The sequence below is a fragment of the Desmodus rotundus genome, chromosome 8 (assembly GCF_022682495.2).
Source record: "Desmodus rotundus isolate HL8 chromosome 8, HLdesRot8A.1, whole genome shotgun sequence".
Classification (NCBI taxonomy): domain Eukaryota; kingdom Metazoa; phylum Chordata; class Mammalia; order Chiroptera; family Phyllostomidae; genus Desmodus; species Desmodus rotundus.
In genome coordinates this window covers 69,045,106-69,055,343 of record NC_071394.1, presented here as the reverse complement: position 1 = coordinate 69,055,343, position 10,238 = coordinate 69,045,106, and positions in this window count along the sequence as shown.

Below are 10,238 nucleotides of genomic sequence, written 5' to 3'. Positions count from 1 at the left end.
GCTTTAGCAATTGCAGACACTGGGATGCATGCTGGCTAGAGAACTCTAAGGAAAAAGGAGGAAATAAACCAAAGGAAATAATTCTACAGCCTCATCTCTTTCCTCTTCTCTCCTTGCACTCTCAGCTTAAGTCAGATGAAATTTCTTATAGCTCTTCAGAACTCACCTGGTTCTTCTTCCTCATTTTAAGTCCTGTGTACCTATGGTTGTTGTTGTTTTGTTGTTGTTGTTTGAAAGCTCCTCCTCTCCACTTCACTTGGCTACCTTCCTCTCATAATTCAGGACCTAGCTTAAACACCACTACCTCTGGTAAACTTTCCCTGATTCCCTTAGGCTATCACTGCTGTGTGTATTTTGTCCCCTGTCAAGGGTCTTATCCAGTGTTTGGAAATCCAGGGATCCACAAGTGAGGGAGCCAGCTGATAAAAATGGATGAAGTGAGGCTTCCTGTCAAGATGGCAATGTAGGCAGACATGGCTCGCCTCTTTGCACAACCACATCAAAATTACAACCAAAATATAGAAAACTAAAAAATTATATATATATATGTATATATACATATACATGTATATTTATATACATATATATATGTATACATATATATATACACACATATATATATATAAAACTATCACTCAGGAACATCAGAAATCAAGTTGAATAGAAGTCTGACACCTATGGAATTGAAATAACCACATCCATGGTAGGAGGGGCACGGACACAGAATGGGCTGGCCCACATCCACATGGATAAAAATTTGGGACAGATATTTCAGGAGTGAGGAGTCCCAGACACACACCAAGTCCCCCAGCCCAGGATTCCAGTGCCAGGAAGATAAGCCCCCACAACTTCTGGATGTAAAAACCAGCGGGGATTGAGTCAGTGGAGGAGGATGCTGGAGCCTAAGCAGTTCCTCTTATGTAACCCTCACATGGACTCACCTACTCACACTCACTCTCTTTGAGCACTGGGGTGGCAGCTTGAAGGGCACCAGTGGTATACAGGAAGAAACTGAAGTGTCTGGCATTGGGACAAGCAGAGGCCATCGTTCCTCTGTAGAGCCTTCCTCTTACAGAGTCAGTAGGCTGGTGCCATATGTGAAACTCCATCAACTTGGTTAACACTGTGTGACCCACCTTGGAGATCCACAGAGACTCTGCCCCACCCACCTTATGGATCCATCGTTGCTGCTTTTCCATAAGAATGGCCAGTCTTGGTTCCTATATCCTATCAAACAAGCAACAGCTGGCTTCAGGGAGCCCTAGTGGCAGCCAGATTAGAATCACAGTTTGGCTTCACCTGGGAATCTCCAAGCCCAGCACAAGTAGCAGCCATCTAAGGTTGCTTTACAGCTCAGGCAGGGTGCCCCAGGTGAAACACAGTTGGGAGCTGACCTTGGCTTGTACCACCTGGGAAACACCAGGGCCAATGGACCCAGAGGACAGCTACCAGTGGACAGCTATAGACCATGTTGGAGCACTACCACCCTTGCCTCTGCACAGGTGATATACCAAGGAGTGCAGAAGTTGGTGGTCAGTGATCACAGCCAGTCCTTGCAGCTGACTGGCCTGGGTAAATCCCTCCAATTGATCTACCAACAGCAATCCAGGCTCAACTATAAGAGGGTGTACTCAGCCCACACAAAGGGCGCACCTAAACTACTAGCTTTGGTGATAGGGGAGGCTGTGTCTCTGGGCCCTACAGGACACCTACTACAATAGGCCACACTACCAAGACATGGAGTCAAAGTAGCTCTACCTAATACATAGAAACAAGCACAGGGAGGCTGCCAAAATGAGGAGACAGAGAAACATGGCCCAAATGAAAGAATAGATCAGAATTCCAGAAAAGAGCTAAATGAAATGGAGATAAGCAATCTATCAGATGCAGAGTTCAAAACACTTTTTTAAAGGATGCTCAAGAAACTTAGTGAGTACCTCAGCAGCATAAAAAAGACCCAGTCAGAAACGAAGGATATACTAATTGAAACAAAGAACAATTTACAAGGAAACAACAGCAGAGTAGATGAAGCAAAGAATCAAATCAATGATTTGGAACATATGGAAGCAAAAAACAACCAATGAGAACAACAAGAAGAAAAAAGAATCGAAAAAATGAGGATAGTATATGCAGCCTCTGGGGCAACTTCAAGAGGTCCAACATTCGCATCATAGGGGTGCCAGAAGGAGAAGAGAAAGAGCAAGAAATTGGAAATCTATCTGAAAGAAGTAAAAGAGAACTTTCCTAATTTGATGAGGAAAATAGACATGTAAGTCCAGGAAGTGCAAAGAGTCCCAATTATGATGGATGCGAAGAGGCCCACTCTGAGACACATCATTAGTAAGAGGCCAAAGGTTAAAAATAAAGAGAAGGACACTGTTAAAAGCAAGAGAAAAGAAGTTAGTTACTGGGGGGTGGGGGGGGCGGGGGTAGCGAGAATGGGTGAAGACGTGAGGGGATTAAGAATTACAAATAGGGGGCGCCCGGAGCGCTGCAGACCAAGTGGACAGCTTCCCGGCCGAGGGTGGCGGGTGCGCTCTACAGTCCCCTGTGCAAGATGCGCCAGCTGGTGATGGGTAAAACATCTGGCACCAAGTCATACAGTGAGACAATAAAATCTGGAGCTCTGAAAAGACCAGAGTTAGACCCCGATAGACCCATAAACGTCAGCTCAAGACCAGTGAGCTCAGGAGATTAGGGAGACGGCACCACTGAATCCCATTGGCATTCTACCATAGAAGTTCATACCATAAACCCAGGGAGTCAGAACAGATCAGTTTAAGAAGCAGAGGCTAACAAGAAGAGTCTCACAAACAATGGGAAGACAAAGAACCAATCCCCAAATGAAAGGAAAGGAGGAAGCCTAAGAAAGAATGCTAACTGAAATAGAGGCAAGTCAACTATCAGATACTGAGTTCAAAGCAATGGTTATCAGGAAGCTCACTGAGCTCACAGAGAACTACCGGAAACTACAGGGAAACTACAATGAACTCATGAAAAAGGGAATAGAAACTATCAACAAGGGCCAAGAGGAAATGACGAAGACAATTTCGCAACTGAAGAACACAGGAGAAGGAATCAAAAGCAGACTTGATAAATGAGAGGATCGGATCAGCAAGCTAAAAGACAAAGTAGAAAAAAACACCCAGAGAGAGCAAGAAAAGGAAAAGAGGCTCAGAAAGGATGAAGAGGGATTAAGGGAAATGCAGGAAACATGAAACGTAATAATATCCATATAATAGGGGTAGAAGAAGGAGAAGAAGAGCAAGGGATAGACAACCTGTTTGAAGAAGTAATGATGGAAAATTTCCCTAATCTGCTGAGACAAAAAAGTCACACAAATCCAGGAAACACAGAGAGTCCCAAACAAGAGGAACCCAAAGAGGGCCACTGCAAGACACATCATAAATAAAATGGAAAAATTCCAAGACAACGAGAGGAACTCAAAGGCAGCAAGGGAGAAACAGGAAGTAACATACAAGGAAGCCCCAATAATGTTAGCAGCTGACTTGTCAATGGAAATGCTCCAAGCCAGAAGGGGATGGCAAAATATATTCCAAGTAATGAGAACCAGAGACCTGCAACCAAGGCTACTTTAGCCAGCAATGCTCTCAATCAAGATAGAAGTCCAAATAAAGAGTTTCCCAGACAAAAGAAGTCTAAAAGAACACCTCCACCAAACCAACTCTGCAAGAGATGCTTAAGTCACTGATTTAAGGAAAGGAAGGAAAAGAGAAAAAGAGAGGAACACAGGTAGGAAAAAATGACAATGAATAACTACTTATCGATAATAACTTTAAAAGTAAATGGATTAAATGCTCCAATCAAAAGACATAGAATAGCTGAATGGATAAGAAAACATGACCCACAGATATGCTGCCTACAAGAGACCCACCTCAGCACAAAAGACCTACTGAGCCTGAAAGTGAAGGGGTGGAAACAAATTTTCCAAGCAAACAGACAGGAAAAAAAAAAGCAGGGGGAGCATTACTCATATCAGACAAAATAGACATGAATAGAAGGGCCATAAAGAGAGACCCAGAAGGTCTCATAGTACTCAAAGGAAGAATCCACCAAGAAGACATAAATATTGTAAATACATATGCACCCAACACAGGAGCACCCAAATACATCAAGAAAATCTTGGAGGATTTCAAGAAAGATATTCACAGCAACACAATTATAGTAGGGGACTTTAACACCCCACTGTCAAAAATGGACAGGTCTTCCAAAGAAAATATCAACAAGGATATTGTGTCACTGAACAATACCCTAGAGGAAATGGACTTAACTGATATATATAGAGCTTTTCATCCCAAAGAAGCAAATTACACATTCTTTTCAAGTGTACATGGAACATTTTCAAAGATAGACCACGTGATAGGACACAAAGCAAGCCTCAACAAATTCAAGAAAATTGAAATCATATCAGGCATTTTCTCTGACCACAAAGGACTGCAACTAGAAACCAACCCCAAAGGAAAAAATTCAAAACACTCAAAATGATGGAGACTGAATAGCATGCTATTAAACAATGAATGGGTCAAGAACGAGATTAGGGAAGAAATCAAAAACTTTCTGCGAACAAATGAAAACAAACTCACAACAACCCAAAACCTATGGCACACAGCAAAGGCAGTCCTGAGAGGGAAGTTCATAGCAGTACAGGCCTATCTTAAAAAGATAGAAACATTTCAAACAAACAACCTAACCCTACGCCTACAAGAACTGGAGGAACAACAACAAAGACACTCCAGAGCAAGTAGAAGGAAGGAAATAACCAAGATCAGAGCAGAGTTAAATGACATAGAGACTAAAAGCACAATTCTAAGGATCAATGAATCCAGGAGCTGGTTCTTTGAAAAGATAAACAAAATCGACAAGCCTTTAAGTAGCCTCATCAAGAAAAAAGAGACAGGATCCCAAGAAACACAATTAGAAATGAAAGAGGAGAGATTACAACTGATACCACAGAAATACAAAGGATTGTAAGAAACTACTACGAAGAACTGTATGCCAAGAAATTTGAAAACCTACATGAAATGGACATATTTCTAGCAAAATGTAATCTTCCAAAACTGAATGAAGAAGTAGAAAGCCTGAACAGACCAATAACAGCAGATGAAATAGAAACAGCAAAAAAAAACTCCGAGCACACAAAAGCCCTGGACCAGATGGTTTCACAGAATTCTACAAAGCATTTAAGGAAGAGCTAACCCCTATCCTTCACAGACTATTCGAAAAAATTCAATATGATGGAAGACTCCTAAACTCTTTTTATGAAGGCAGCATCATCCTAATACCAAAACCAGATAAAGACACAATGAAGAAAGAAAACTTCAGGCCAATATTGCTGATGAACATAGACGCTAAAATCCTCAACAAAATATTGGCAAACCGCATCCAGCAATACATTGGAAAGATCATACACCATGACCAAGTGGGATTCATCCCAGGGATGCAAGGATGGTACAATATTCGCAAATCAATAAACATAATACATCACATAAACAACAGCAAAGACAAAAATCACATGATCATATCAATAGATGCAGAAAAAGCATTTGATCAGATACAGCACCCATTTCTGATAAAAATACTCAGCAAAGTGGGAATAAAGGGAGCATTCCTCAACATGATAAAGGCCATATATGAGAGACCTACAGCCAACATCATACTCAATGGACAAAAACTTAGAGCTTTCCCACTAAGATCAGGAACAAGACAAGGATGCCCTCTCTCACCACTCCTATTCAACATAGTATTGGAAGTCCTAGCCACAGCAATCAGACAAGAAAAAGCAATAAAAGGCATCCAAATAGGAAAGGAGGAAATGAAACTATCATTGTTTGAAGATGACATGATAGTGTACACGGAAAATCCTATCGACTCCACGAAAGAACTACTCAACCTAATAAATGAATTTGGCAAAACAGCTGGATACAAAGTCAATACCCAGAAATCAAAGGCATTCCTGTATACCAACAACGAAACTGCAGAAACAGAAATCAGGAAAAAAATCCCATTTGATATAGCAACAAGAAAAATAAAGTACCTAGGAATAAACCTAACCAAGGAGGTAAAAGACCTGTATTCAGAAACTACACTACAGTGAAGAAAGAAATTAAGGAAGACACAAACAAATGGAAGCATGTACCATGCTCATGGATTGGAAGAATTAACATTATCAAAATGGCCATACTACCCAAAGCGATTTATAGATTCAATGCAATCCCTATTAAAGTACCCATGACATATTTCACAGATATAGAACAAACATTTCAGAAATTCATATGGAACCATAAATGACCCCGAAAAGCTGTAGCAATTTTGAGAAAGAAGAACAAAGCAGGAGGGTTCACAATACCTGATATCAAACTGTATGACAAGGCCACTGTAATCAAAACAGCCTGATACTAGCATAAAAACAGGCACATAGACCAATGGAACAGTACAGAGAGCTCAGAAATAAACCCAAGTAGTTATGGTCAATTAATATTTGACAAAGGAGGCAGGAGCATAAAATGGAGCAAAATAGCCTCTTCAACAGATGGTGTTGGGAGATCTGGACAGCTACGTGCAAAAAAATGAAACTCGGTCAGCAACTTACGCAATACACAAAAATAAATTCAAGGTGGATAAAAGACTCAAATATAAGTTGTAACACAACAAAAGTTCTAGAGGAAAACATTGGCAGGAAAATCTCAGACATTCCACACAGCAACATCCTCACAGACACATCCCCTAAAGCAAGGGACATAAAGGAAAGAATAAACAAATGGGACCTCATCAAAATAAAAAGCTTCTGCATGGCTAAAGAAAACAGCATTAAAATAAAAAGAGAACCAACAGTATGGGAAAACAGGTTTGCCAATGATACCTCAGACAAGGGTTTGATCTCCAAAATATATAAAGAACTCACACAACTCCACTCCAGGAAGACAAACAACCCAATTAAAAACTGGGCAAAGGACTTGAACAGACACTTCTCCAAGGAAGACATACAGAGGGCCCAGAGACCTATGAAAAGATGCTCAGCATCACTAGGCATCAGAGAGATGCAAATTAAAACCACAATGAGGTACTATCTCACACCAGTCAGAGTGGCCAACAGAAACAAATCCACAAACAAATGTTGAAGAGGATGGGGAGAAAAGGGAACCCTAGTGCACTGTTGGTGGGAATGCAGACTGGTGAGGCCACTGTGAAAAACAGTATGGAATTTCCTCAGAAAACTAAAAATGGAACTGCCCTTTGACCCAGCAATTCCGCTGCTGGGATTATACCCTAAGAACCCTGAAACACCAATCCAAAAGAACCTATGCACCCCAATGTTCATAGCAGCACAATGTACAATAGCCAAGTGGTGGAAGCAACCTAAGTGCCCATCAGCAAATGAGTGGATCTAAAATCTATGGTACTTTTACACAATGGAATTCTACGCAGCAGAGAGAAAGAAGGAGCTTCTACCCTTTGCAACAGCATGGATGGAACTGGAGAGCATTATGCTAAGTGAAATAAGCCAGGCGGTGAGGGACAAATACCATATGATCTCACCTTTAACTGGAACATAATCAACAGAGGAAAAAAGCAAACAAAATATAACTAGAGACATTGAAGTTAAGAACAATCTAACAATAGCAAGGGGGGGGAGTGGGGAGGGGACAGTTAGGAGAGGGGATTACAGGAACTACTATAAAGGACACATGGAGAAAATCAAGTGGGAGGGTGGAGTTGAGGGAGGGAGGTGGGTTTGCCTGGGGTTTGGTGGAGGGATGCGGAGAAAAGGCACAGAACTGTAATTGAATAACAATAAATATTTAAAAGAAAAAAGAATTACAAATAGGTATGTACTGAATAGCCATGGGGATATAAAGTACAGTGTAGGTCACGGAGTAGACAAAGAACTTATAACATGACCCATAGACATGAACAATCCTGGGGGATTGCCTGAGGGAAAAGGGGATGTTTGGTGAAGTGGGGCATAGGAGGAAAATCAGGACAACTGTAATACAATAATCAATAAAAATATAATTTAATGAAAAGGGATAAAGCAAGGTGGAAGAAATTAGCATGGGCGTTCTCTAATTGAAGTTCCAAAATTAGTTTTTTGTGATAATGTGATTATCTTTATTCATGCTGTACAATGCAGAAGCCATTGGTCACATGTGGTTATTGAAAACTTGAAATGTGGCTAGTATGAAGAACTGAATTCTATTGAAAAATTCATGAACTGAATTTCCAATTTTATTTAATTTTATTAATTAAAATTTAAATACCCACACGCAACTAGTGGCAACTGTATTGTCCTACACATCTCTTATAGGAAGAGACCTGCCTGAGTAGAGGACAGGGCAGTGGAGAGAAATGGAGGCTAAGCTTTACTGCATGGAGGGTAGTCCCCTTAAGATCTGAAGGGACCATGACAAACTAAATCCAGTGCATGGTAAGTGCTTGGTAAGTACTATTATGAGCCCTTGCAATTTGTAATTGAACTGGATGCTGTGAACAGTGAAAGGTTCTAAAGGTACAAGGACTGTCTGTCTGATGGCAATATAGAGAGAAGCTTCTTTTTTGGCAGGGGGAGGTGAGGTGAGGGAAGCTTTTGCCACATTTGCCTCCTAGGGTCAGGGTCAGAACCACTATCTTTTAAGACAGTCAACAGTTGTAATGGTTTTCTCCAAATTTGCACCTTTTAAGACAAGTCAAGAGATAACCTTCTTTCCTCCGTCCCTCCCTTCTTTCCCTTCCTTGTTTTCATGGCTTTGTGCTAGGCTTTGAGAAGTGTTGACCCTGAGAGAAGTGTTGACCAGGAGAAAGAAGATACCAAGAAGAGCTCCTGTGGCAAACTGGGCTCAAATTAAAAGCAGAGCCTAGCAACTGTTTCTGAACAGGGACCTCTCATGCAAACAGAGGAAATCATGTACTGAATTGTCTGCCTACAGGCTGAACCAATCTTTATAAAAGAGCTCCTGAAATTATATTTCAGTGAATAGGACTGGGAATTTCCTTGTCCAATCAGAGTTGTGCAGCAGCTATATCCTCACTAGCTTCTTTGCCCGACAAACTGCAAGCAGCTCCTTTCTGACCAATCATGATAGTGCTTTTTGGACCAATAAAACTGTGAGGATTTGGAGTCCTCATTTGCAGGAGGATGAGCCAGGGGTTGCTCTTTATACAAGTTAGTTCCCCTCTGACTTTGGGAGTCAGAGGCTCTTTCCACCCAAGAGTGAAGACTGTGTTTCCCTCTGGACCAGAGCTGATCAGGGGTGTGTAGCCAGACAGGCACCTTGCAGCCCTGCTGTATCGCTGAATAAAGTTTGTCTTTACTGTACTCCAAATTGGTGATTCCTATTGGCATTGAATTGGCCCCAATGACCATTGGTTGACAGAAGAAAAAGAAATAATTTTCAGTATCTTTTCTTTAGGAAGCCCACAGACAAGAGTATATAGTAAAAATGTCTACATCCTGGCTGGGAGCCAAATGTCCTGGGTTCTGGTGCTGTTTTTCCAGAGGAGTTAGCTACACCTCAGCAATGGCCTTTGTAAAATGTCAGGTCTAGAGGACTTCTGAGGTCCCCACCCTCTCTAAACTTCCTGATCGAGCAGGTAATGTAATCAAAATCACAATGATGAAAAACAACAGCTAACTAGAGCTTACAAGTTATAGGAACTGTGCTAAATGCCTCATGCTCGTCATTTGACTTAAACCTCACTGCTGCTTTACAAATCTTCATTTTCAGGTGGGGAAATGGTGCCTCTGCTCCCTGAGATTAAGTTGAATTGGGCTTTGATTCCACCTGGTTCCAACCCGTAAACTTTAACTTTGCCTTATACATTCCTTCCCTTCAGGGTGGGTCGGTACCAAAACGTTAGCTTCAGACAGGGAGAGATTTTTGTTAGTATTGGTAACACTGAGTGTGTTTTTATAGTATACTCCAACCTTATGTACACGCTCTCCTTTAATTCTCACAGTAGCTGTATAGGGTGGTAGATACTAGTGCCTTTATTGTAAATAAGGGAAAGTGAGGCTCAGTAAATTGATAAAGTCACACAGGTAGTAAAAGGCCGTGACTGAAAACCAAGTGGTCTGCCTCCAAACCCCCGTCCTGACCATTCCACTTTCTGACCATTGCTCAGGAACGAACGAGTCACCAGCTGGCGACCCCCGCCAGCAGTGGCTCCCGGACCGCCCCACTGGCACGCCTGAGTCCGCGCGCCTTCCGGCTCCGGGTCAG